Source organism: Marmota marmota, unplaced genomic scaffold (genome assembly GCF_001458135.2).
Source record: "Marmota marmota marmota unplaced genomic scaffold, marMar, whole genome shotgun sequence".
Classification (NCBI taxonomy): Eukaryota; Metazoa; Chordata; class Mammalia; order Rodentia; family Sciuridae; genus Marmota; species Marmota marmota.
The window spans coordinates 13,681,445-13,705,551 of NW_026000016.1; the positions used below are offsets into that span (position 1 = coordinate 13,681,445).

Below are 24,107 nucleotides of genomic sequence, written 5' to 3' on the forward strand. Positions count from 1 at the left end.
ACTGGGGTTTATTTTTCCCTGGTGCCTGGTGAGTCCCCAGAGACAAGGAGAAAACATTTTGATTTAGGAGCCTTCTGCTAATCCTTGAGGGAAAACAGTCTCTGAAGATTAGTGAGGGGCGTGGTGAGGGTAGGTAGGGGGAGAGGAGAGCAAGAGGAAGCAGGGTTATTTGGACTGAATTTTTTCCTTGCCTGATTAAATCTTAGTGGCATTGGAATCTGTGTTTCTGAAAGAACACAGCCCTGTATGTGGGGCCCGAGAGCGGAGGGGCAAAGGCAGGAGGCCCAGGAGCTGGCATGGCGGCGGGGCTGCCTGACTCTGAGGACGTGCCATGCAGCTGGGACCTCACTTGCCAGGCACTGAGGACTTGTCGAGGGGGACCCTTTCGGGTCCTACTGCTGATGTTGAAGCCATGGTGCATCTCCAGGGCCGTCTACCAGGTGGGGCCAATCTCCTCTTACTTTTTTTTTTGCAGTGTGAGGCAGTGATGGGGAATAAGGGGGAGGGGAGTGATCTATTGTCACTTGTGCTTAGGACTCCGGAGCATGTTACAATCAATAGGGAACCAGTTAACATTAATCGTGCATCTTTCTCGAGGTGCCGGGCGCCCTGTGAGGTGTGCCATGAGCGTTTTCAAGGCCACCCTCTGAAGGAGGTGTGCATGTCTCCATTTAACAGATAAGGTTGTTGAAACTTGGAGAAGGATGTGGGTTGTGCAAAGTCACCCAGCAAGTAAATGACAGAGCCCTGTGATTAAAACTGCAGTTCTTCTGGCTGCAAAGACAAAGGCTGCTCTGTCATTAGTTCGCATTTCCCTCACAATAGATGATGCTTACTCAATGTCTGTGGGCCATTTGGAAGGGCAGGGGTGACCAGCTGGTAAAGGGAGTGTGGTTATGGGGGACAGGAGCAAGAGCACCAAGCAGCAATATGGTCTCTTTTCTTCACCTCCCTCTCCCTTTGGTGGTTTTACACAGGGACCTCTGACACTTGTACAGAGCCTACAGCTAAATCTGAGAAAAAGAACGTTTTCTGGGTTTTTTTTTTTTTTTTCAGTGCTGTAGATCAAACCCAAGACTTCGTGCATACAAAGCAAATGTTCTACTTAAGCTATACCTCAGCCTGGGGAGGGCATTTTCTGCAAGAGGGTAGCACTTCTGAGTCAGCTGGCTAGGGATGCAGAATACTTCAAAAAGGGGAGACAACAGCATCTGCCTTCTCCTACCTTCAGTCTAGATTAGTGGCATTAGGCTATTTCCCTGCTTGTCATGAAGATGTCAGTCTTGACAGCCCCAGCCCGTTGTGAGAGGGGCCAGCCTGGTTGGGCAGAAGGAAGGGAAGGAGGCAGAGTAGAAAGTAGGAGCACTTCCCCTTGCCTGGCTCTGGAAGAAGGTGTCGCTCAGTGTCACTCTGGCTTGGCAGATGGGTTTTTTGGTAATAAGGTTTGCTTGAGTGGCTTGACAGTCTCTTCTTGCTTGCTGGCTCACCTCACTGTTTGCAAGCAGGCGGGCACAGCTGGCCTTTGTATTTTTAGGTTTGCTTGGTGGTGCATAATCCCTTAAGAAATTGCGTGTAATGTCTAAACAACTCTGGACCCTTGTGGCTGTCCCTCCCTCCACTCCCCTCCCCCACTCATGGAATTTCTGGCCTTGCTTTGAAGGGACAGCTTCTTGGAAGCCTTGCCCAAGGGGACCAGACACTTGCATATCCCTGCCTTGGGCTTCATTTTCCCATGGGCAGACAGGGTTTCTGGAGATGAAATTTCTCCAGAATTCCTATGCTTGAAGAGTATATACCACAGCAACTGTGTTTCCAATAGATCATATATAAAAGAAGCTTGAGGGAAATCTTCCCAAGTTTGACAACCATTTGAAAATTTTACGTAAAATAATTCCAACGACAAGTTGTAAATCTGAAAGAATTTTGGAAAACAACCTCCCTAGCTGGGAGGTTCAAGAAAGAATAAGATTGGTGTGTCCATTTGAAGCTTTTCTGAAACCTTAGTTCAGAGTCAAATGTCCCCCAGTATGGTATTTAGGGTAATTTCTGAGTCAAGATCATTTCATCTTTTCCAGTCATTTCTGTGGTTATAGGAGTGTTGAGGGCCTGGCTCCTTGCCTCCACCTCCCACTTTCTTTTCATCTCCAGATTTGTCTTCCCTCTTGTCTCATCAAGTTACATAAAAACTTAGCTTCAAAATCAAGTAAGCAGGGGGCTTTCTTACGATTTTTATTTACATCTTAAAGTGTACTGAAAAGAACAGTGAATTATTAGCAACCAGGCCTGGAAAAATTTTTATTCCCACCCAACCACAATTCCATTGAGCCACTGATATGCCTGATCAGTCCTCAGACTTGTCCATGGTCAGACTCTGGCCAACCTGGGCTGCTTGGCCCGAGGGCAGCAAGTGCCTCTCACCCACACAGCCCTGTTTGCAGCTGGGAGGTAATTCCCATGGGGGATCTGGAAAGCAGTTGCTAAGAGGAAAGCCAAGGTGGCAGGTCTAAACTAATTCCCCAGCCACAGAGGCCAGGTTAACTACAGGGCTGCTGGGTTAGCAGTCTTCAGAGCCAAGTTGAGGGGGCCGGGAAGTGGTAGGGAAGCCAAAAGCAGAATGCAGCTGTACTGACCAGGGGTGGTCTGAATGCAATCCAGACAGGACTTCCCAAGTCCCGGGCAGCGTCTACCTGCTCCCAGCCCTGCTGTCTACTGCCCAGCACGGCTGGATTAAAGGGATATTCAAAATAACATATTAACCCATTTTCAATTGCTCATGGTCTCATGGGAAAGAGTAAAGTACACAAATAATTGCATTTCAACATATAGAGGCTTTGAGAGAAAAGCAGAGAATAATTTGCTCAAGGAAAAATTAGACAAAAAGTCTAAGTCTCCTGGTCTTCACTTTCTCCATTACTGAATGAGGATATAGCTTCATAGTGTTGTAATAATTAAATAAGGGGATGTATGAAAAAAGTATGTAGCAAAGACAGAAGAATCTACAGATGTGAAATGCTACTGTTGTTTAATAGACTGCATTCTCACTGTTATTTATCTTGGGAAAAATTTAGCAACAGTGCATTTATTTATTAGAGATACAGTGATTGATGGCCTTTTTTGATGTATTTTGCTTAAGCAATGTTTTTGTGGTTCACAGTCTGTTCATTGGCTAAAGTGATGGTTGTCAATTCCTGGATGAATTTTAGATTCATCTGGGGAGCTCTAACAAACACCCTGCTCCAGCCAGACCTGACTTCCAGAGATTCTGATTTAATTGATCTGGGGCCTGAGCGCTGGGATGTTTTAAAAGCTTTTCAGTGGTTTTCATGTACACACTCCAGCTGAATATCCAGGGCTGAAGGAGCCTCATCTCACATTTGCGAATAAGTAAATGCTTACAAAAGCCCAAACAGAGGACCAGGCACTGTGCTGCATGCCGCTAAGCCCAGCAGCTGGGGAGGCTGAGGCAGGAGGATTGAGAGTTCAAAGCCAGCCTTAGCAAAAGCAAGGGACTAAGCAACTCAGTGAGACCCTGTCTCTAAATAAAATACAAAATAAGGCTGGGGATGTGGCTCAGTCGTCCAGTGCCCCTGAGTTCAATCCCCAGTACCAAACAAACAAACAAACAGCATCAGAATCACTGGGGATGGGGACACTTTAAAAATATATACATAATGTCAGGAGCCCCACCTTAGACTTAAAGAATAAACACATCTGGAGGTAGAGGTTGGCAATCAGTAACAAGCGATTCCTAATATCATTTGTGGGAATCACTAATACAGATGGTCCTCAACTTGTTCCACTTAACAATTGTCTGGCTTAACAGTGGATCTGTACACATCCAGTAGAAACTGTACTTTAAATTTTGATATTTCCCCACACTGGCAATATGCAATATGAGTCTTTCTTGTCTTGTCTGCTTTTGGGCAGCAAGCTGCAGATCCGTCAGTCATGAGATCACCTGGGTAAAGCACCAGCACTCTACAGTGTGCTGTGTTGCTAAACTATGATGTTCCGTAGGTTACGTGAATTAACCCAAGTTTGCCTTACTATTCTCAACCAATGATGGGTTGATCAGGATGTAAACCCATCATCAGCTGTGAAGTATCTGTTAGAGGACAGAGTATTAGATAGCACCTAAAAATGAGGGTCATAAGCAATGTCTGAAGAGGACGATCCTAAGGACTAACTCCAATCACTTAGTTTATGCCCAAGGTTGGCAGGGGGGCAAAGTATTCAGTAAACGTTAGCTACCTTTATTACCACAAGAATGAATGTGGTCACCTGTGGCCACCGCAGAAAGAAGAAGAGGGTCAGGTTTATCCTTGGGCAGAGCAGTGCCCTTTTTTACAGCAGACTTGGCTTCAGCTCCAGGGGTCCTTCCTTCACATCCCAGTGTCCATTTTGCTTCCCAAACAGTGGCTGGGATACGCAGCAGCTCAGATGGGCAGCATCTCCACAGAAAACCACGGGTGGTTTTCTTTTTTTTTTTTTTTTAATTTTTATTGTTGGTTGTTCAAAACATTACATAGTTCTTGACAAATCATATTTCACACTTTGATTCAAGTGGGTTATGAACTCCCATGTTTACCCCGGATACAGATTGCAGCATCACATCGGTTACACATCCACTATTTTACATATTGCTATACTAGTGTCTGTTGTATTCTGCTGCCTTTCCTATCCTCTACTATCCCCCATCCCCTCCCCTCCCATCTTCTCTCTCTACCCCATCTACTGTAATTCATTTCTCCCCCTTGTTTTTTTTTTCCCCCTTTCCCCTCACTTCCTCTTGTATGTAATTTTGTATAACCATCAGGGTCTCCTTCCATTTCCATGCCACGGGTGGTTTTCTAAAGTGTCTTTACCACACTCCTTCTTTATCTCATTACTCTCCCAAGCAAGGGTTATTTGTAGGTCCTGAAACATCCATAATCAGGGAGCTTTAAAAGAAAAATCATTTAAAATTGTACAAACAGACAGGAAAGGAAAATCACAAGTTTCAAATGGAAGAAAGCTGCAAAGGTTAGAAGCATCACAAAATCCAGAAGAAAAATGCAGATTTCTTAATTAAGCGGCTCATCATCCCTATTGTCTTCTTATCCCTGTGTCTTTTTGCTGCCTGCCCTTTGATCTCTTCTTCATGAGACTGTGACTTTGCATTATATCCCTTAGAAGGAGTAGAAAGATAAGTCAGTCTTCTTCTCCCAAGAAGGATCGAAATTTGTCCTTTTGGTACCAAGAGTTTAGAAGGGTGACTCAGATTCACAATTTTTCCCTGGAAATGTGCTGATTTCAGAAATGTTGAAGAATTGGGTAAGACTCTTCTTAAATTTCTTTTATCTATGATCGACTGCAAGCCATACTTTCTGTTTAGCGTCAAACTAGAGGCTTATGCCCTCTAGACATAGAAATTATGGGAAAATCCAATTATTCTCTATTTTCTTCAACAAAGAAGAAATTATATGTCACTTTTATAAATGGGTGTGCAATCTGTTATATATACTCCTGGCAGGAAAAAACTGTTACCTTTGGCTAGGGCTTATGAGAACTAAGCTCTCTTTAAAACTTTACCAATCTAATGATTGAAGAATTCCCCATGGACTGGCTTTTGGATCTCAGTGCTTCACTCTTCTTTCCCTTCTGCTCTGGCCACATAGCCCCATCCAAGTGCTGTAAGATGCAGTTCTCTGGTGGCTAAGGTCTGCAGCCGTCCACGGGCAGCACAGGGTGAGTCAGTACCTGGGGCCAAGGGCTGCTATAGAAGCTGTGCCTACACTGATGCGGTTCATAGGAACTTGAACTTGATGGAATGACTGTGAACCTCGTACATATTTCCCTCTTATCACAAAAGAAATGTGTCCTCACTCAAAATGCCCATGGACATTCCAATGCTCCTAGATCAAGCAGGGATGTTTAACACAGGGGAAGTCAAAGTGGAAAAGGAAATTAATTAGTCATAACTAATGACACTTTTGCAAAAACGGCTATACAAAAACATTGCTAGGAATCAGCCCAGAGATAACAGAGATGCCTCAAATGAGAATCCCTGAAGTTTAAGCTTTCAGATGAATCTTCCTCTGTACCCTCTGCCACTCTCTCAAACCCACCTCACTCCTGGCTGTACAGTGCAAAACTATAATAAAAATAATATAAATAAGATGAACAGTCTGAATTTTGGCACACTGTAATTTGCTTCTGGCCTCAGAGATGTAGGCAGCATGTGTATGGCATATGCAAGCCTGTTTTAGATTTTTTTTTTTTAAGTTGGATGCCATTAGTTTGATTTTCTCTCTCTCTCTCTCTCTCTCTCTCTCTCTCTCTCTCTCTCTCTCTCTCTCTCAACTACTCTCTTCATAGGAGTTGTAAACTATGTTTCTGGTTTTTATTTTCTATCGCCCGTCAAACACACCAGTCAATGTGCCTGGTCCTCTTCTCCTCCTGGCTTTAGGAGGTAGGCTGTATTGGAGGTCACAGGGCACATCCCGTCTTCTTCTAAGAAATATTATTTGGATACACATGGGTGTTCCAAGGTTGTAAGAAATGCTTCTTCTAGAAGGAAATATGGACCAGTGGCTACAGTGACCACTCAAGCCTTAGGAATTTGAGAGAGCCCCCCACCACATTTTTTCTCCCTTTTAATCTATATAGAGTTTTTAGCCAGTGCTCTACACCGGCCCTCACAGCACTAGGCCTGCAGTGACCTACAGACACCACATTCCTACAACGCAAGAAAAACAAACATGTGAGATCACCTTATCAACCTGGATTGGGGTTTGTAGTCACAGAATGTGTTTCCTCCCGAGTAGAAGGCGCACTTCCAAAACTGAGAGCTCTAGAAAAAAGAGTCGGTTTGCAAATGTGACCTTATCAACTGCCTGCATGATGAGTTCTGTTGCTGTCAGTGGTCAGCCCTCCCAAGGACCAGTGATTCCTCTAAAATGAGCCTGGGTTTTCAATGCTTCCTACGTATCTTCCAAAATAATGAAAGCAACCGATCAGGACTGATGGAGTAGGCTATGATTCAAGAAAATGTTTCCACATGTGGAAAGTGGAGCTTTGATTCTCAATTTGCTATTTTTGCTGTTCCCCTTTCATCATTTTGTTATGGCAATGTATGTTTTCAAAGGGCGATATCCTTTGTAATATTTAATGCCTGCACATGGCTTGGGCCTGGGGTCTTCTCTGATGATCTGCCGCACGTGCTGTGCTTAAAGGACAAAAAGGCTTGCTTAGAGGGGAACAATTAGCTCATGTGTGGGATTTCTTTGCCAAGCCAGCATTTGTTTGTTTTAGTGTTTTAGCAGCCACTCATTAAGTGCCTGTCAGTAAAGGATGATGTGTTGTATCTGCACCAGTGTGCTTGAATCTCACGTACCCTGTCTTCTGCAGCAGTGTTTTCTTATATTGACATGGAATCACTTGGCAGTAAGAACAAAGGCAAAAACTCTTATTCTTGGATTTTTTAAATTCTTCCTTGATATAGGAACTAGCTCAGTTTTTACTTTGTTCATTAAGTATTTTTTTAATCTGATAAGGGGATGCTTTCATCCTCCTGGAAGGCACTTTCTCTGCCCCAATGAGAAAATAATACTTTGTTTGGAGATTTAGTATTAGCTTCTAGTTACTGCATTGGCCACTGCACAGTTTGGGTTTGTCCCACCCAATATTGGCTAATCCATTGCCAAAGAAATGCAGAAATCAACTTTTAGCTCTTGATTAACATCCAATCGCTCTTGAACAGTCAAGGCATCTCCAAGTTCTGCTTTGGTGGAACTCAGGAAGAGTAATCCCATAGGAAGGGGCATAGCCAGTTTTTTATTTAAACTGTATGTTTGGTTGGGATCTCTTGAGTGGAGCTAATGAAGATGGCAGGGAATCTAATTGTTCTACCATGGCCTTGAAAAAAAATGATTATTTAATTGGATGGAGAGTTTATTTACAGCCTCAAAATGTTCCATTCTTCATAAGTGAGTGTCTTTTCAAAATTTCATCATTTGAGAGACAAGTGTTCACGTGTTCTAACTTCAAGAAAACTATACATGCATGTCTTTGGTAATTTATAGAGTATTTTCAAGGCTCAGAAATTTTAGAGGCTGGGAAAGCATCTCAGCAGCTACAATGTAGTCATTGGTTCTCGGCCTTCATCAGCTACGGAAGTGATGGTTTATTTGGAGTAGTTGGTTTCATAAAGCCATTTGGGAGAAGATGGCTAGCAGCCAAGTCAAGCATCCTAAGTTCTAAAGCTTTTGCATTGAATCCAGGTATGGCATATTCCACTTCTTCTGCCTCAAGTTCTCTATTACTGAAATGAAGATTTGTTCATTCATTCGTTCATTTGTTCCTGTGTTTCTGTTTATTCATCTGACAAATCATTAATGAACACCTGCAACATGCCAGTCGGCATGCTAGGTGTCTGGAGATGGGGTAGTGCACAAAACAAAAGTGCATATTCTTATAAAGGTTGCGTTCAGTAGAGATCCGAATCACTAATCACTCAACAGTATTCATACAAGAATTTTTAAACTCTAGTAATGACAAAATGGGGCGTCAAAGCTTGGGGGACAAGGTGCCTGATGGCCTAAGAGGAAATAACAGGGAAAGCTTCCCTTCTTGGATATGTCAGAGAAGACTTCCTGGGGGCGTCACGTTTGAGCAGAGATCTTAAAGACAAGTGGCCATTCACCAGGAGGAGCAGGTGAGACAAAGATGGGTGAGAATAACACTATGTACCAACCCAGAGTTGCTGTGCCTATGGGAAGAGAGCACTGAACTTCTTAGGCCTAACAGTCACGTGTCCTTATTTAACACGTGTAATAATAGTTTTAAATTATTTGTAGAGTAAGTAACTTTGACCGTGCTACTTGACCACTGGACACTCCACTAAGCGGTGTTCCCCTCCCCCACCACTGGACCTTTTGAAAGCCAGCTGTCCTGTTTTGGAAGCCACACCATCCAGCCTCAGATGGAAATTTTCTTCGTTCTCAAGGGTATGAGCTCATCACCACACCAGATGGGTTTCCAATGAATGATTATTGTGCAATCTGATTATTTTCATGTCATGCTAATTCCCTTTGAAAGATAGAAACAGGATATGGGCTCTCTTTATTATCTTTGTAAGTTAGAGGAAAATATCCCAGTATGGCCACATCCCCTGCAGATTGAGGGAAAAAAAAAAACATACAAGTTAAAACTAAGTGGCAATTCTGGTATAAGAGTCCACTAACAGTAACATTTACTGTGCACAATCAATCAATTTTTATCATATGATACATCCGTTAAAGTAACTTTAGACTCTGCAGCAGATAACTAGGAACTCTCAGTAGTTAGTGAGATAGAAATTTATTTCTCATACTAACAAACATAAATATACTCTGGTTGAAACTTCCACAGGTTCGTTCAGTGTCATATTGTGACTCTGTCCTCCTCCAGGGTCTCAGTGTCACTTCATTTAGCTGGCAAAGGAAAGCAGAGAATGGAAGAGTGTCAGTGAGAGACTTCTATGGGTCAGTCCTAGAAGTGGGGCTCATATCTCATTGGCCAGAACTCAAGTCACATGACCACATCCAACCTCCAGATACAAGTGGGTGGTCAGCTGGTTAACTTATCCCAGGGAGTCAACTTTGCCTGAGGTTAAGGGCATGTGCCCCAGAGTCAGTGAATCAGACATACAGTAATTCCTTTTTATCCACAGGAGATATATTCTAAGACCCCTAGTGGATGCCTGGGACATCCGAGAGTTCTGAAAACTTCATGATTTTTCCTACCTATGCAAACCTCGGATGGTTTTTAATTTGTAAATTAGACACAGTACAAGATTTAAAACAATAACAATAAAATAGAGCAATTATGACAATATACTGTAATAAAAGTTATGTGAAGGTGATGTCTCTCTTAAAAGGTAATACTTTCACCTTCTCAATTAAAGGAACCATTTTATGACTTCTCCTTGGCATATCCAAATTGCTAGCACCACTCCTCTTGCACTTTGGGTTCATTATTAAACAAAATAAAAGTTACTTAAACACAAGCACTGTAATACCAGGACAGTAGTGTATACAGCACAGATATGCTGGGAAAAAGGTGATTAAGGTCCAAGAGGGAGGGAGTGAGATGGTGAAAGATTTCATAACACTACTCAGAACAGTGCACATTTTAAAACTTATGAATTTCTTATTTCTGGAATTTTCCACTTCATAGTTTGGGATCATGGTTGACTACAGGTAATTGAATCAGGAAAAGCAAAACTAGGGATCAGGGCTGACTAAAATAAGTCCCAACTCCAGAAGGTGAGTCTAAGGACACATCACTCATCCTTTGAAGCCTAGATCCTCTCATCTGTAAAATGGAAACAGCGACACTATTTACTACAGGGTGGTACCCTTAGAATTGAATGCCATGTTGTATGTCAAGTGCTCAGACCAAGACTGATAAGCAAAACACACTTATTGATTGTAAGTCATAATTATCAATTTACTCATTTGCTACAAAGTAAAAGCAAATTAAAAGAACCTGATCCATTCTTATGACTGAGAAATGGTGAGTGGGGATATAAATAATTCTTAACTACCAAACCAAACAAACTTCAATCTCCAAAATAAGTATAGGCTGATTGCTATCATTATCATAGCTATGGTGAGCCACTTTGAAGTTTTCAGGGGAGATTCAAAAATATTTTTTGACCTACAATTATGCCATAAAATAGGCTCAACCAAAGAGTCTAGGCAGGCGATTTTGGTACCTACAGTAGTAGAGGCCTGCTGGGGACTCTCGGGGAAATGAAGGTCACCGGCGAAATGAAGGTCACCAACGTTCCTAGAAGTCCAAAGAGCCCTCTGTTCTCTCCCCATTTCTGCCTGGATCCAAATGTGGGGGCTGCCTCTCCCACACCACGCAGCTCTGTTTGTGCTTCCCCGGGCCAGAGTTTTGTTTTCGATTTGCCTGTTCTGGGACAGCTGCAGTGACTTTTCCATGAATGTACTGTTATTTACAGGCTGGGCCAAGTAACCTACAGTTTGCACTCTCTCTCGGCCAAATAAAGAGTGCAGGACACCCTGAGCATTTTCTGAAAAAGGGGAAGTGTTTGTTGATACTCAGCCCTGGGAGGCAAATTGCAGTTGACGCCACGTTTCAGGCTCTGCTCCAGCAATGGCAGTGAAAGGGCATGAACTGCCAGTTCTGGCTGTGTGCTCGGGGGTGGGAATCAAGGGCACGGTGGAAGTTGGCATGGCCTCAGTCTATGTCTATGTTATATTTAGTTGGCCTCCATGATCACGAAGCGCAGGATAAACCCTTGAAACAATTAACTCATCTGTTGTAATACAAGCCATTGTCTGAAATGTCTGTTTCAAGCAAGTCTGAAGAATATTCAGCATATCACCTAATGATATCAAATCAAAAAAATATGTGTTCAAATGTGGATAGACATTTTCTGGTTCTCATTGTTGGGAGAAGAGAGAATCCTTATGAGAAGTGATTCTCACCAGAGAGTACTCATTGCTGAGAATTCCTCCAATGCAGTCCAGTAAGATTCTTGTACTTAAGCCACTTCATAGAATAACAGAGTGCTGTGGAGTCTGGTGAACTTAGTCCAGTGTGATCTCTTCTACTGAGGATAGAGCTCATCCATCCAATGAAATAACTTGTCCACACTGGTTAAAACTGCACAGAGTTCAAACAAAACAAAGAATAACAGTATTTATTTAGTTATGTTAGGGTGCTTTATAGACATACAATAATTTTCCCACTGATCTTATGAGGGAGCTACTTTGACTAATGGCCCCATGCCACAGGTCATAAAATAAAGGTTTGGTCATAAGACCCTAAGGCACACAGCTAGTAAGTGACCATCAGAGGCCATATTGAGCCGGCTCTTAATCACTGTGTTCAGTTAACTATGGGAAATGCTGATTCACACACAGTGTTAACCATCTTCCACCAGGAGGTGTGTTCTTTTGCTCACCTTAGCACCCACCACCATTGGAGCAAAGACTCTCTTTAACTCAATCCTGAGAGCTCTGGAGAGAGGATATTGGTGTCTTTGGCAATCCTTAAAATACAATCATCGGGTTGCCCTCCTCTGTCTTCTTCTACAGCTATCTATGTTTAGTTTCTTTGTTGTGTTTGGGACTGAAGGATAAAAACAGCTCTTTCCTGCCCACAGAACCAGCCAACTTCTGCCTGTAAGCCTACTTCTACTGCCTTGGTCCACTGCACAGGTTCTTGATAACAATAGGAAACACTTATTTAACACTCCACATGTACATACTTCACATGTATCTATTCCATCTTCAAGGCAACCAGTGGCACAGGTGTATATTTGTCCAATATTACACAAGAGGAAACTGAGTCACAGGGAGCTTTCAACATTCTTTTTTAAAATTTTTATTTGGTCTTTTTAGTTATACATGACACTAGGATCTATTTTGACATATTTATACAAACATGGAATATACTTATTCTAATTAGGATCCCATTCTTTTGGCTGTACGTGATGTAGAGTTTCATTGTTTCACTGTATTCATATATGTACATAGGAAAGTTATGTGAGATTAATTCCACTGTCTTTCCTATTTCTATACCTCTTCCCTTCCCTTCATTTCCCCTTTGTTTAATCCACTGAGCTTCAATTCTTTCCCTTCCGTCCCCACACCTTGTTGTGTGTTAGCATTCACATATCAGAGAGAACATTCCATCTTTGGTTATTTTGGATTGGCTTATTTCACTTAGCATGATAGTCTCCAGATCAATTCACTTATCAGAAAATGTCATAAAGTCATTCTTCTTTATAGCTGAGTAATATTCCATTGTGTATACATACCACATTTCTTTATCCATTTATCATAAGGAGCTTTCAGTCACTGGCTCATGATCACACAGCTAATGAGTGATAGAGCCAGGATTTAAAGATAATCTTTTTCACTTGAGAGCCAGTGTTCAAAATTGTAAGTAAATGGCCCATTCTGGAGGATGAGTAGGTACAATCTGCTACTGTATTGTTATTTCCGTGGAAATAGCACATCTCTTTCTCACGTCTCCTTTCCTTCAGCGTAACTTGCTCACCACCATTTCTACTGCATGTTCATCTTAACTTTGAATATCCCTGCCTCATTTATTTGTCGTTTTAATCAATCATCAAGGATTTCTTGATTAGGGCAGGGTGGGGTGGTAGTCATGCCTCTGGGCTGAATCTCACGTTTAGCATCTTTAAATAATGTGATAATTATCTTGCAATTTCCCATCAGTTTCCTCCGTTTTAAAATGGGGATAAGACCTCAATATTTGATAGTAACAAATGCATGGAAAGCTCTTAACATCTTTCTGATAGACATTAAGCATTCCATAGAAGTTACCACTGCTGTGGTTAATATTACTGTTTTACATTGATATAGGCTATAAGGGCAGGGAGGGGATCCAAATAGGCAAAACTGTGCAAGCAGAGGGAAGCAAAAATTGCTGGGCTCAGAGTTACCATACTCAACCATCTTTCTAAGTGGCTTGCAGACACAGACAGGGAGAATCTTGGGGGCCAGAAAGATACCAGGACACAAGAAGGAATGAATTCAACAGGGAACTGAAGGCAGAAAGAGGCTAGCAATTTGCTCGACCCTATGAATTAATACTGCAGGCAGAAATAACACCGAGCATTCCTGGTTCTAAATCTTAGAGATCCTGAGCTTTCCCCAGTAAAGCACGATTTACACTTTGAGCTTTTTCCTTGGACTCTGCTTATGCCAAAAAATTAACGAAAAAGGAGGGGTAGAATTCATAAAGAGAGGCAGTGTGGCCTATTAAAGGTATCTGTTTGGTTCTTCTTTGGGCTTTAGGTCAAACACCGCCTTCCCACACACATCTGTGCCAAATCAGAGCCATCCACAGGAGAGAGGGCTGGTCTTGTTCTCAATCAACTCTTTGGGTTACCCAGTCATTGCAGGGACTTCTGACTCCTTTCACAACTATCTAAGCCAGTGACTTAACAAGAATGTTCTGGACAAGCGGAGGCTCCGTTCTCAGGCCTTGAGGAAGTGCCCCGTGCGGGGGCTGGACAGAGGATCAGAACTGAATGTGGAACTCATTGTGAATCTCAGTTTTCAAAATGCTCAAAATCTATGCTGTCTGCCCCTCCTAGATATTCGATGAAAGCCAACAGTTGGGAATAGCCTGTGTGTTTTGTTTGCACATCCAAACTCCTGCTGTTCTACAAAATTGCAATACAAAATTATAATACTGCTGAAAAATTCAAGTCAATTCATTTGAATCTTAAAACTTACTGCTAAATCTCTTAGTCAGTTAATGAGTTTCTTTGCCACTGAGAAAAATACACAACCATACATCCACACTTATTCTCTTTTTCCATCATGGCCTACTGGAGATGGGCTTGGGTGACACTGGAATCGAGCCAAGTATCTTAATCCCAAATCCACGATTTACCTGCTGCATGAATTTAGCAAGCAAGTTGTCCTGAGCCTCAACATGCCTTCTGTAAAATGGGGTCAAAATTAATATCATATAGGATTATTCTGAGGTTGAGGCAGCCTATGTAAAGCACTCAACACAAGATGTTTAGTAACTGGCCGTTGTTTCCTTATTAATCCTTTATGCATCATTTAAACTCTCCTGGGAATCTAGCATTCCCCCAGAAGGCCCTTTGCAACAACGTAAGACATGAATTTGAAAGTGGTTAAAATAAAAATCATGTGGATATTGTGAACCAAGAATGAGAGAGCCCAGAAAACCCAGGAGTGTTCATGCACGCTGCTTTAAGTGTGACACTAATGTCCTGCTCCCAGCACTGACTGATAACCAGCTCCTCCTCCCTCACCTAGTTGGTCTGGAAGGCTGGGTATCTCCACATATGGAACGCAGTTTCTCTGTAAGGTCTGTAATATGCTTGAAATTCCAAAACAAAGTAGACCCCGGCAGGGCACTGGCTCTGCATTGGCAAATAAGCCTGCCATCAGGCGCCACCTCGGGTACTACAATGTGCTTTGAATCAGGGAAGGAGCTGCAGCCTTTCCTATGCAAAAGGCCTGTGGGCCAACATATCAGCTCCTCTGCAGAACAGAGTTGTCTCGAGCCAGAGAAGCCTTCTTCACCCCGCTGCATCTGGAACCTCAGCAGCCTCCAGAGCCTTCCTTTGCATTTATATTTCAGTATCTTGGGTAAGAAATAGGACAGATCACCCATCACCTGGGCATTTAAGGGCAGGATTATTAAAAACAGGTTGGATAACAATTTTACCTTACACAATTGAATATGAAGTATGCATTGTTAAGATCTTGTGACATTTGAAAAATGGGTCCTGTCTAAGAAAGAAAATTGTGTTCGTGGCTAAAAGAATTGAAGTCAATGTCCTCTATTACAAGAAAGTTCAAATTGCTTTTAATGACAATGTGCTGATTGTTTCCAGTCTCCTACAACCTAAAGCATCACCAATTAAAGGTGAAACAAAGATGTCAGGCTGGGGTCAAGCCCCAGTCTGTGCATGGACACTCTGAAAGTGTTGGGGGCCAGCTTTTGGACCCAGAGCTGTGCATCTTTGATAAGGTCCAGGTGCCCCCTTGGCAGAGTTCTGCCAATGACCCCAACAACTCACAAAGGCAGCCAACAGCAGCACGGGGGAAAGGCCATCACCAGGTACTGAGGAACCTGAGTCTGGGGGACCTGATGGCGCTGTGGCCCGGCTTCTCCTCTTGACTCCCCACCCCAGTACTTGGTTAGCTGGAGCCACTGAGCACAACAGGAAAGGCTGAGTAGAAAGGGATTCCCCTTTTATTTCAGTACAAACACAACCCCCGCAAACCAAAGACAATCAGAAAGCCTGAGCAGAGAACTGAAAACTACACATAGTCTTAGTGGTTTCTTCTCTGATGTCCTAGCACCGGGCTGGACCACTCACATTGCTTCTGCAGTGCTTTTGTAAAGGACAAATAAGGACTGGCCGCTGCCCTGTAGTCTTTCTAAAATGAACTTCTGGTGTGATTAGAATTGTGCTGAGTTCTTGAACTTTCAAAGGGGTAAACATATAGAGGGCATGGGTAATGCCAAGATGCAGTTTTATCGGTTGGTTCCGTGGGTGAACCATACCATCCCTGCTTTCAGAATGAAGAGCAATGTAGGGAACATTACAAGAAAATTTCCACAAGTTAACCGTAGATGGGGACCAAAGCAGGACACGAAACCACTCATAGGAAGTATTCCAGTCTCTATGGAAGAGCCTGCCAGGCAAACGGCATCATGCAAGCAAGGACCTTGCAGCACTTCCCACGTCCCAAGGGCGAAGCTGTAGGTGTAATCTAATCTCACCACAGCCCGGTCACCTTTTCTTCTTACAGCTGAGGACAACCACACCTTAAAGTTCTAGGACTGGGGCTGGGGATTTAGCTCAGCCGCAACACTTACCTAACATGAGAGGCCTTGTGATCCATCCCTTGCACTGTGTGACATAACCTGCACCATTTCATAAGAAGCGACAGAGCCCCGTTAAAACCACTGCAACTGCTTCTAGAATTCATGCTCTTTGTTGCTGCACTGAAACAGCAGTTATTTCTGGGTAGTGGAGCTACAAGTGTTTTAAAATTTCTTTTCACTTTTCTGTGCCATCCATTGTTCTTGTACAACAAGCCTGTTTTACTTGAAAAATCAGAAAACAGAAAAGGGAGGGAAATTCACAGTGTAAAGACATCACACTTGCCGGGTATGGTGGCACATACCTGTAATCCCAGTGGCTCAGGAGGCTGAGGCAGGAGGATAGAGAGTTCAAAGCCAGCCTGAGCAAAAGTGAGGCACTAAATTACTCAGTGAGACCCTGTCTCTAAATAAAATACAAAACAGGGCTTGGGATGTGGCTCAGTGGTCGAGTGCCCCTGAGTTCAATCCCCAGTACCCGCCGACCCCAAAAAAATCACACTTGCTTTATCTTGGAGATATTGAATTAAACCAGATTTGCCTAGCTCTGAAACAAGCCACTTCTTAAGATGGATTTCGTAAAGAACGTGTTAAGAACTCTAAAACCCAGGAAAGCAAAGAACAGATACTCACATCTGCCACTTTCCCATAAAATTTTAGATCCTAAAACCTGAGCATCCTTAATGCTCTTCTAATCACCATGATGACCCCTCCCATGCTCTGGGCTGGAGGAATCCCTCCCCTGTCCTCTGCAGCACTTCTCTACTCATTCAGGAGCTTTCTCGATGAACTCTCCCCACACCTTCCATCTCAGTCTGCCTTGAACTCAGATCTTCCCACAGCTCCTGAACATTCTCTCAAGCCTGCTACACTCTCAAGTGCACACCCCCGCCTTCCCTCCCTATGAGACCTCAGTGGAATACGCCGTTCCTGGAGCCCCACGTCCAGCACATACTCCTTCAGTGCTCACAGATGTGGCCTCTGCCCTGCTTCCCTCGAAGACCACCATGGACATGCAGTGGTCACACCCAGGGCCGTTTTCCCATCTCCCCACCTCGTGTGGCTTCGTCACCTTTCTGCCCAGCACCTGGAGCTCCATCTCCCTGCACCAGATCCTCCTTCTCTGACCCTTCTTGGTTCTATTTCCTGTCTCTTTTGCTCCTCATTCCACCTAAACAGATAAACCCAAGATCAAGTCTTTGTCTTACTCTCTTTCCTCTATGTCCTCCTTTTGAATCTCAATATGTTCTGCCTACCATTCTGTTCTTGGCATAGTTTGTGTGTGACTTCCAAATGTAAGGAAAGCTTTAAAAAAAAAAAAGGAAAGCTTACATTCTATTGGGCAAGAGAAATTGTAAGTAAACAAATAAACAAACCAATAGGTCCTCTGGAAGGATGATGTCCAAGCTAAAATTCAAATAATGAAAAGAATGAGCCAAACAAAGTTCTTGGAAAAACAAAACAGAAGGCAAAGGGAAGAGCATATGTAAGGGTCCTAAGGCAGAAACAAATGTGACCTGATGCATAAAGAGAAGAGAGTGTGGTTATAGCCTATTGAACAAGGGGAGGGTAGAGGCCAGAAAGGTATGAAGCCATGAGCTTTAATCCCCTCCTCATGCAGTACCTCTGTGATCACAAAGGGACCCTTCTGCCTTGCAATGGCATTCTTACATCATGTCTTCTACCTCCTCCCATCCTGCAGACACCTCAAATGAAAAGAGGAATACACTTCACCTTCTGTCCCCTAAAGTGCTAGACCAATACAGTATTACATTTGCTGAATTTCAGTGAAGGAGGCAACAGAAGACAAGTGCTATCTGTGAAGACCCAGACATTCCCAAGTTAAAACCAGTCTTTGAGTCACTCACCAAGATGCTGCCAGAAATAACATCATGCAGAAACATCAGTAAAGTTTGGTCACAACAACTAAAGCAAGTGTCTCACTCTCTTCTGCCTCCGCCTGCCTGGGAGTTTAGCATCCCCTGAAGCCTCTCATCTGGGACAGGATTGCAGGGCGGGTGCATGTTTTGCATCTCCACCAGGCCAGCTGTGGCTGGAGAATTCCTGACACAGACTAAGGTCAGACTGGACCCAGAAGACTTTCCTGGGGAAACACACCACACGCTGCAAAGCCAGTCATGCTGCTAATTAAAGAAATATTTTCAGAGGTGCTGTGATCTGTCACAAGAAGTGTTGACTCCTGATGACACAGGAAATGACTAGCATCTTATTGGGTGCATTCCACAGAGGGAAACACACAGATGTGAGTGCCTGCTTTTCATGCCACGGCTTCTGAAACCAGAGGCTGAGGGATCTTTGCATTTGAGGGTGCAGCTGGGAGTCAGAAAACCTGGGCTCAAGTACCCGTGGGGTAGCATTTCTTGACTGTGTGGCATGGGATGTCACTTGCCCACTCCAAGCCTCAGGGTTTAGGTTAGGCAGTTTTCCATTACTAGAACAAATGCCTAAAATAATCAACTTATAAAAATAAAAGGTTTATTTTGGCTGATGGTTTTAGAGATTTCAGTCCATGATTGGTTGGCCCTGTTGCTTTGGGCTAATGACAAAGCAGCACATCATGGTGGAACCATTTGGGGGAGTAAAAGCTCTCACCTCATGGCAAGGAAGAAAAAAAAAAGGAGGAAATGGTGTCTCACAGTTCCCTTCAAGGACAGTGCCCAAAGACCTAAAGACCTCCCGGTAGGCTCCCCCTCTTAATAGTTCCATCACCTCCCAACAGCACCAACCTGGAGACCAAGCCTTAAACACATGGGTCCTTTAGAGAACGTTCCAAATCCAAACTGTAGCAGAGTTCTTATCTACAAAATAAGGATTTATAAAATCTATCTAATAGGCTTGATTTGAAATTGTTTTATAAGTCATAAAGGGTCTCATGAAACTTAAGTTTGAGGCTTTTGGAAAACCTTGGCAATTTCAATTCTTATCTTAATTATACAGAGCTGCAAGAACAACATATTCTCCAAGTTCCTTTTGATTAAGGCTGGCCCCAGACAGGAGCTCCTAGGACGTAAGCTGTATTTCCCAACCCGGGAGGGAATGATTGCACAAAGAAAACTCAACTTGAAGTCATGTGCTGATTCCCATGTGAACCAAATTGCTGTACGAGTAAGCAAAGCTGTACTTAAAAAAGCATAGTTTTAAAGAATGCAGGCAGAAGTCTTCTTGCTTACCCTGTGGCATTTTATCACTAGAACCTGACATTAGCTTCTTTCACAAATTCCCCTGTGCCAGGGTCAACTGCTTCTTTTATCTGGGCATCAACAGCAGACCTGGCTTTCATGAATTTTGAAAGCGAAAGGCCTTTACAAGTGGTTGCATAGTAATCCAAAACCATCGGATGGCTTGTTTTCAATTGCATAAGATTTGATTAGTACTAAAAATGAACACATTCTGGTTACTAAGCTCTAGAAAATAGTCATACTTCAGGGAAACTTGAACATTCATTGCAAATGTCACAATGGCTTTTAAATGATCAAATAAATTATTTGCGTTTGCACTTAGCTAACCATGGGTTTAGCTATCCTTTTCTTCATCTCCACCACCTGCTTTCCTCAGACCCTTTTTGCCCATTCTGACACTTTGAGCTGCCTCCTCATTGCTCCTAAACTCTCCCCCTACATCATCCCACTGTCCGCTTATTCAATATTTTTTAGCCACACTGAACAAATCATTTGCCCACTAAGATATCGATACTGTTAATGGGTCCCAATTATCTATTTTAGGGCCAAATGTTTTAGTAGCAAAACTCTTTTTTATGTGGAATCAAATACTAAAGATACAAAATATAAAATGGATTAGAAAATGATATTTTAACAGCATAAATGTACAACATTTATTCACTGCAAAGACATTCAATGGGAACCATATTTTGTTGGACAATAACAGGAAGATCCCGAAACACTCTCATAAGTTATTGCTATATGTGCATGAACATGCAAAAGCCTGAGTCTTTGGAAAGGCCAGTACAGTTTATTTTGTTGACCCTTAATGACATGGAGAATAACCAAAAAGGCACTTGGTAAGATGGTAACAGAGCACAGTGGTTTCAAGGAAGTAGACTCTGAAATTAGCCTCCCAGAGTTAAGGTGCAACTTGATAATTTCCTGCATGTGAGACCTTGGGCAATCGTGAGACCTCTGTGTCTCAGTTTCCTCAACTGTTTAATTGGAGATAAAGACAGAATGGTGAAGGTCAAGCATACAAGAACAATGCACATAGACAATGCTACAATTTCATCTCCTTCTCTGAAAACACAATCTCCACTTCAGTCAAATCCTCTATTCATAGTTCCCTGAGCTGCTGGCACACTGTGATCTCTGCTTTTCTTCCCAAAGTTTCCATAGCCTGGCATGCTTAGGGGTAACATAATCCCTCCTTTCCTTTACAATGGCTGCAGTCCTTCTACCCACTGTTTAAGACATACCTTCATTGAAGGCTTCTGTGATGGCATGGCAGAACCCATAATAATCTCCCCTCCTCCAATCCTGCAGCTCACATACATTCCTGAAATCCCTTAAGCTTCCCTATACAAGCACTCCTCTTGTTTGTAATCATTTATCTAATATCAGCCTTCCTCCTCTCCATAAAGTAGGGCCATGTTTCTGTTGTTTATTGCTCTATCTCTAGCACAGAGCACAAGGTCATGTATAGGACAGACATCCATAGATGATGGATGAATAGATGGATGGGTGGATGGATAGATAGATAGATACACAGACAGACACTGGTCTATTGAACAGGTCGCTCATTTGGCATGTACCCTACTCTGTCTGTGTGAAGTTGAAATGTGTGAAAGAGAAGATGAGATAAAAGAAAGACTGGATTCTATTTCCATGGTAAAGTACCACTAAAAAGTGAGTCAGTGGCCACCAGAGTTTGTAGACCTGAGGGAAATTAAATGTGTTCAGTAAATAAAAGTCACATTGTGTGACTCAGGGAAATTGAATTAGGTAAATAAATATGTGACAATTACACAGAAATACCCAAGATCTTTTTTAGGGTATGTGAACACTCTCCTCTCCTCCCGAGGTCTCTGGCATTCACTGACTTGTTGACAAGATGGCGGAAGTAGAGACAGGGATTTGGGGTAAACACCACACCTCAGCCTCCTGATTCCACCTCAGCCCTCCATCCATCAGAAAGCTTCACTGCGTTCAGGGAAGGGTCTGCCTAGGAAGTCCAGCTCTATTCATTCTTGCTCTTATGTCCCAGAAGCATTTGCATGTGCCTTTGAATTCACTGGCCAAACCCAGGCCCGCGGGTCAGGGAAAGGTTATAAGCAAGTGGAGTTCCTTTCTTTGTGCATTTTAATCTCAACTCATTGTTGTGGACCCAGAATTATTCCACATGGGGACAATCCTCTTTTCTACCTCCCTAACCATTTGGTAGAGTGTCAGTTACTCTGAGAGAAAAGACAGATCCTGGGGGATTCGTAAATAATGCTTGGGCTCTGATTTATGGCTTTGTTTTCAGACAAATGAAGGTGAAGCTGGGCCCTCTGACCCTGGCCTGGTCTGGCTTCTTCCTCAAAGTCTGGAGTAATGAGAAAGGAAATGAAGGATCAGTTGCTGGGGTTAGCTGCATAAGGAGGAAGTAACATGCATAGTTTCCTTTCCCTATTTAAATGGGAAGGTAGCAAGATTTCCTGGGGTGACCCTGGCTACATAATCAAGCAAGCTTTATGAAATGATTTGTTACGTGGAGCATGTAAAGTCTCCCGGCCCAGCTTCTAGAACACACTGTTTGAAAGGCAGGAAACCAGTTCGAATTGGAATCCCTACAGAGCTCTGCCTGGCAGAATTGCAGACAGCGGTGCCCATGAGACATCTCAAACTTTACGACTACATATTTAAGCATTTATGAGACTTGAACTGTGTTCTATTAAAATGAGGTGGGGGGAGGCAAGGAAAAAAATCCGGAGACTTCCAGCAAGGGTAATTAGCCCCAAATGTTTCATAAAGGATTTGATAGCATTCTGGTTTTAAGTTCCTTTCCCAAGTCTGTTGAGGAGAAAGAAAAGAAAGGAACCTATTAAAAAATTCACTATTACTTTTTAAAAGGTCACATGACCAAACCAAGCATCTGGACCCCTGTTTAGAAGGAGGCTAACCATACAGAATGCTTTCTAAGGTAACAGATTAAAATTTTACTGGAGAGAAAATATTTAAGACACTGGCTTGGCGTGTTTCATCATACCTACTAGAGAAATTCCTTTCTTTTCTCCCTGCTGGTCACTGAGCTCCTTCTTCCCTGTTGATTCTAGACTTGGTGACTTTCCACCCTCCCTCCAGGCTCAGGTCTATTTCCCTGTTGCTCCCATGGAACTGTTGCTGGTAGAGAGTCAAGGGGTGGCCACTGAGAAGACTGAGATGCCCAAGCCAAGCCAGTGCTAATCTCTGGCCAAGTGATATCACATAAACACGGCTCAACCTGATAATGCTGACCTCCCCATGTTGAGGGCCACACCACAGGGTTCTCATCAGACTGGCTCTGGCAAAGACTCAGATACTGTGCACTCATTGGCAGGACAAGAAATCATTTCCCATTTGTTGCTGCGTACATGGGCAGAGAAGGCACTTCATCAGAATGCTTTTCTTAAGCTTCCTGGTTTTACAAAAGGGGCTTCCAGAACAATTAGTCAGCAACTAGCAACTGAGGCAGCTGAATCTGCAGAAATAACTACAATTATGTGGACAGGGGGATTTTTCCATCTAATGCCAGGGTCACTTTGAATCTTATACAGACCTGTAGCACTGTGCTAAAAATTCTGTGGTCTTGTATCATAAAAGATCCCTCTGATATACATGGACAGCCCTGCTGGTGTTCATTTTCACCTGTCTGAAGAGAGGTCATAGAAAGAATTTCTCTTGATTTGTCCAGCTCTCTTTCTGTTTCTCAAGGTGGAAGAGACATTGTGAGTAAGTGCTCTTAGAGATGACTCAAGTCATTCATGTTCTCCCTTACACTTTAACCTTGAGGGTACCTTTCTTCCCACATGAGCAGAGCCAGTCCACTTCGAGTGGGACTTTTGACAGCAGTTTAACCCAACCCACCAGCCTACTTCCATAGCAGGGATTTTTGAAGACATACTGTCTAAAAAGAATGGAAATTATTTGCTTTATAGTTACACACAGGACATCTTTGGATTTGTGATTGTTTTTATTAAATTATCTATTTAGATCAAAAGTTGCAGCCGGATTTTGTGTCTTTGTCCTAGATATTTTGCAATGTAAGAAAGCACAAAGGTAATAGAATTCTGCAATGCAAAAATACAGCGCATGGTTTTAGAATGACTCAAACAGCATTTTATAATTCATGAAATGCCCCCCACTTTTTTCAGAGATTTTATGGCATAAACCACAACACATCTTGTTTTCCTCAAGGAAAACAAAAACAGTAGGCATGTCTCTCAATGTCCTTCTCTCTCTCTCTCTCTCTCTCTCGATTTCTTTGCCATCTTAGAGGAAGTCTTTCTGGTTTTGCACAAAATTGAGAATCTTTGTAAAATTGGTATCAGTCCTTCACCTTTTCTGGGTGTCTTGGTCAATCATACCCAAGCCACATGTCTGGTTTGCTCTTCTCACCCTGGTAGGCTCTGCACTGCTGAAACTGTGGTAGTCCATGGCTGGGTCATCTCGAGGGCCTTCAGGATGGACTCTTGAAAGAAGGCTTCCTTTCTTCAT

At 42.9% G+C, this 24,107-nt stretch overlaps 1 protein-coding gene and 1 long non-coding RNA gene across 2 annotated transcripts in view; one reads left to right on the forward strand and one right to left on the reverse strand.

Annotated features, from left to right (window-relative positions):
- Frmd4a (FERM domain containing 4A) overlaps nucleotides 1-24,107 on the forward strand; it is a 574,514-nt gene that overhangs the window by 309,815 nt on the left and 240,592 nt on the right.
- LOC125618454 lies at nucleotides 9,321-18,537 on the reverse strand. Its single transcript, XR_007349720.1, has 3 exons — nucleotides 18,273-18,537; nucleotides 11,481-11,658; nucleotides 9,321-9,452 (listed from the first exon to the last, which is right to left on the reverse strand). It is a non-coding gene; the product is annotated as an uncharacterized LOC125618454 (long non-coding RNA).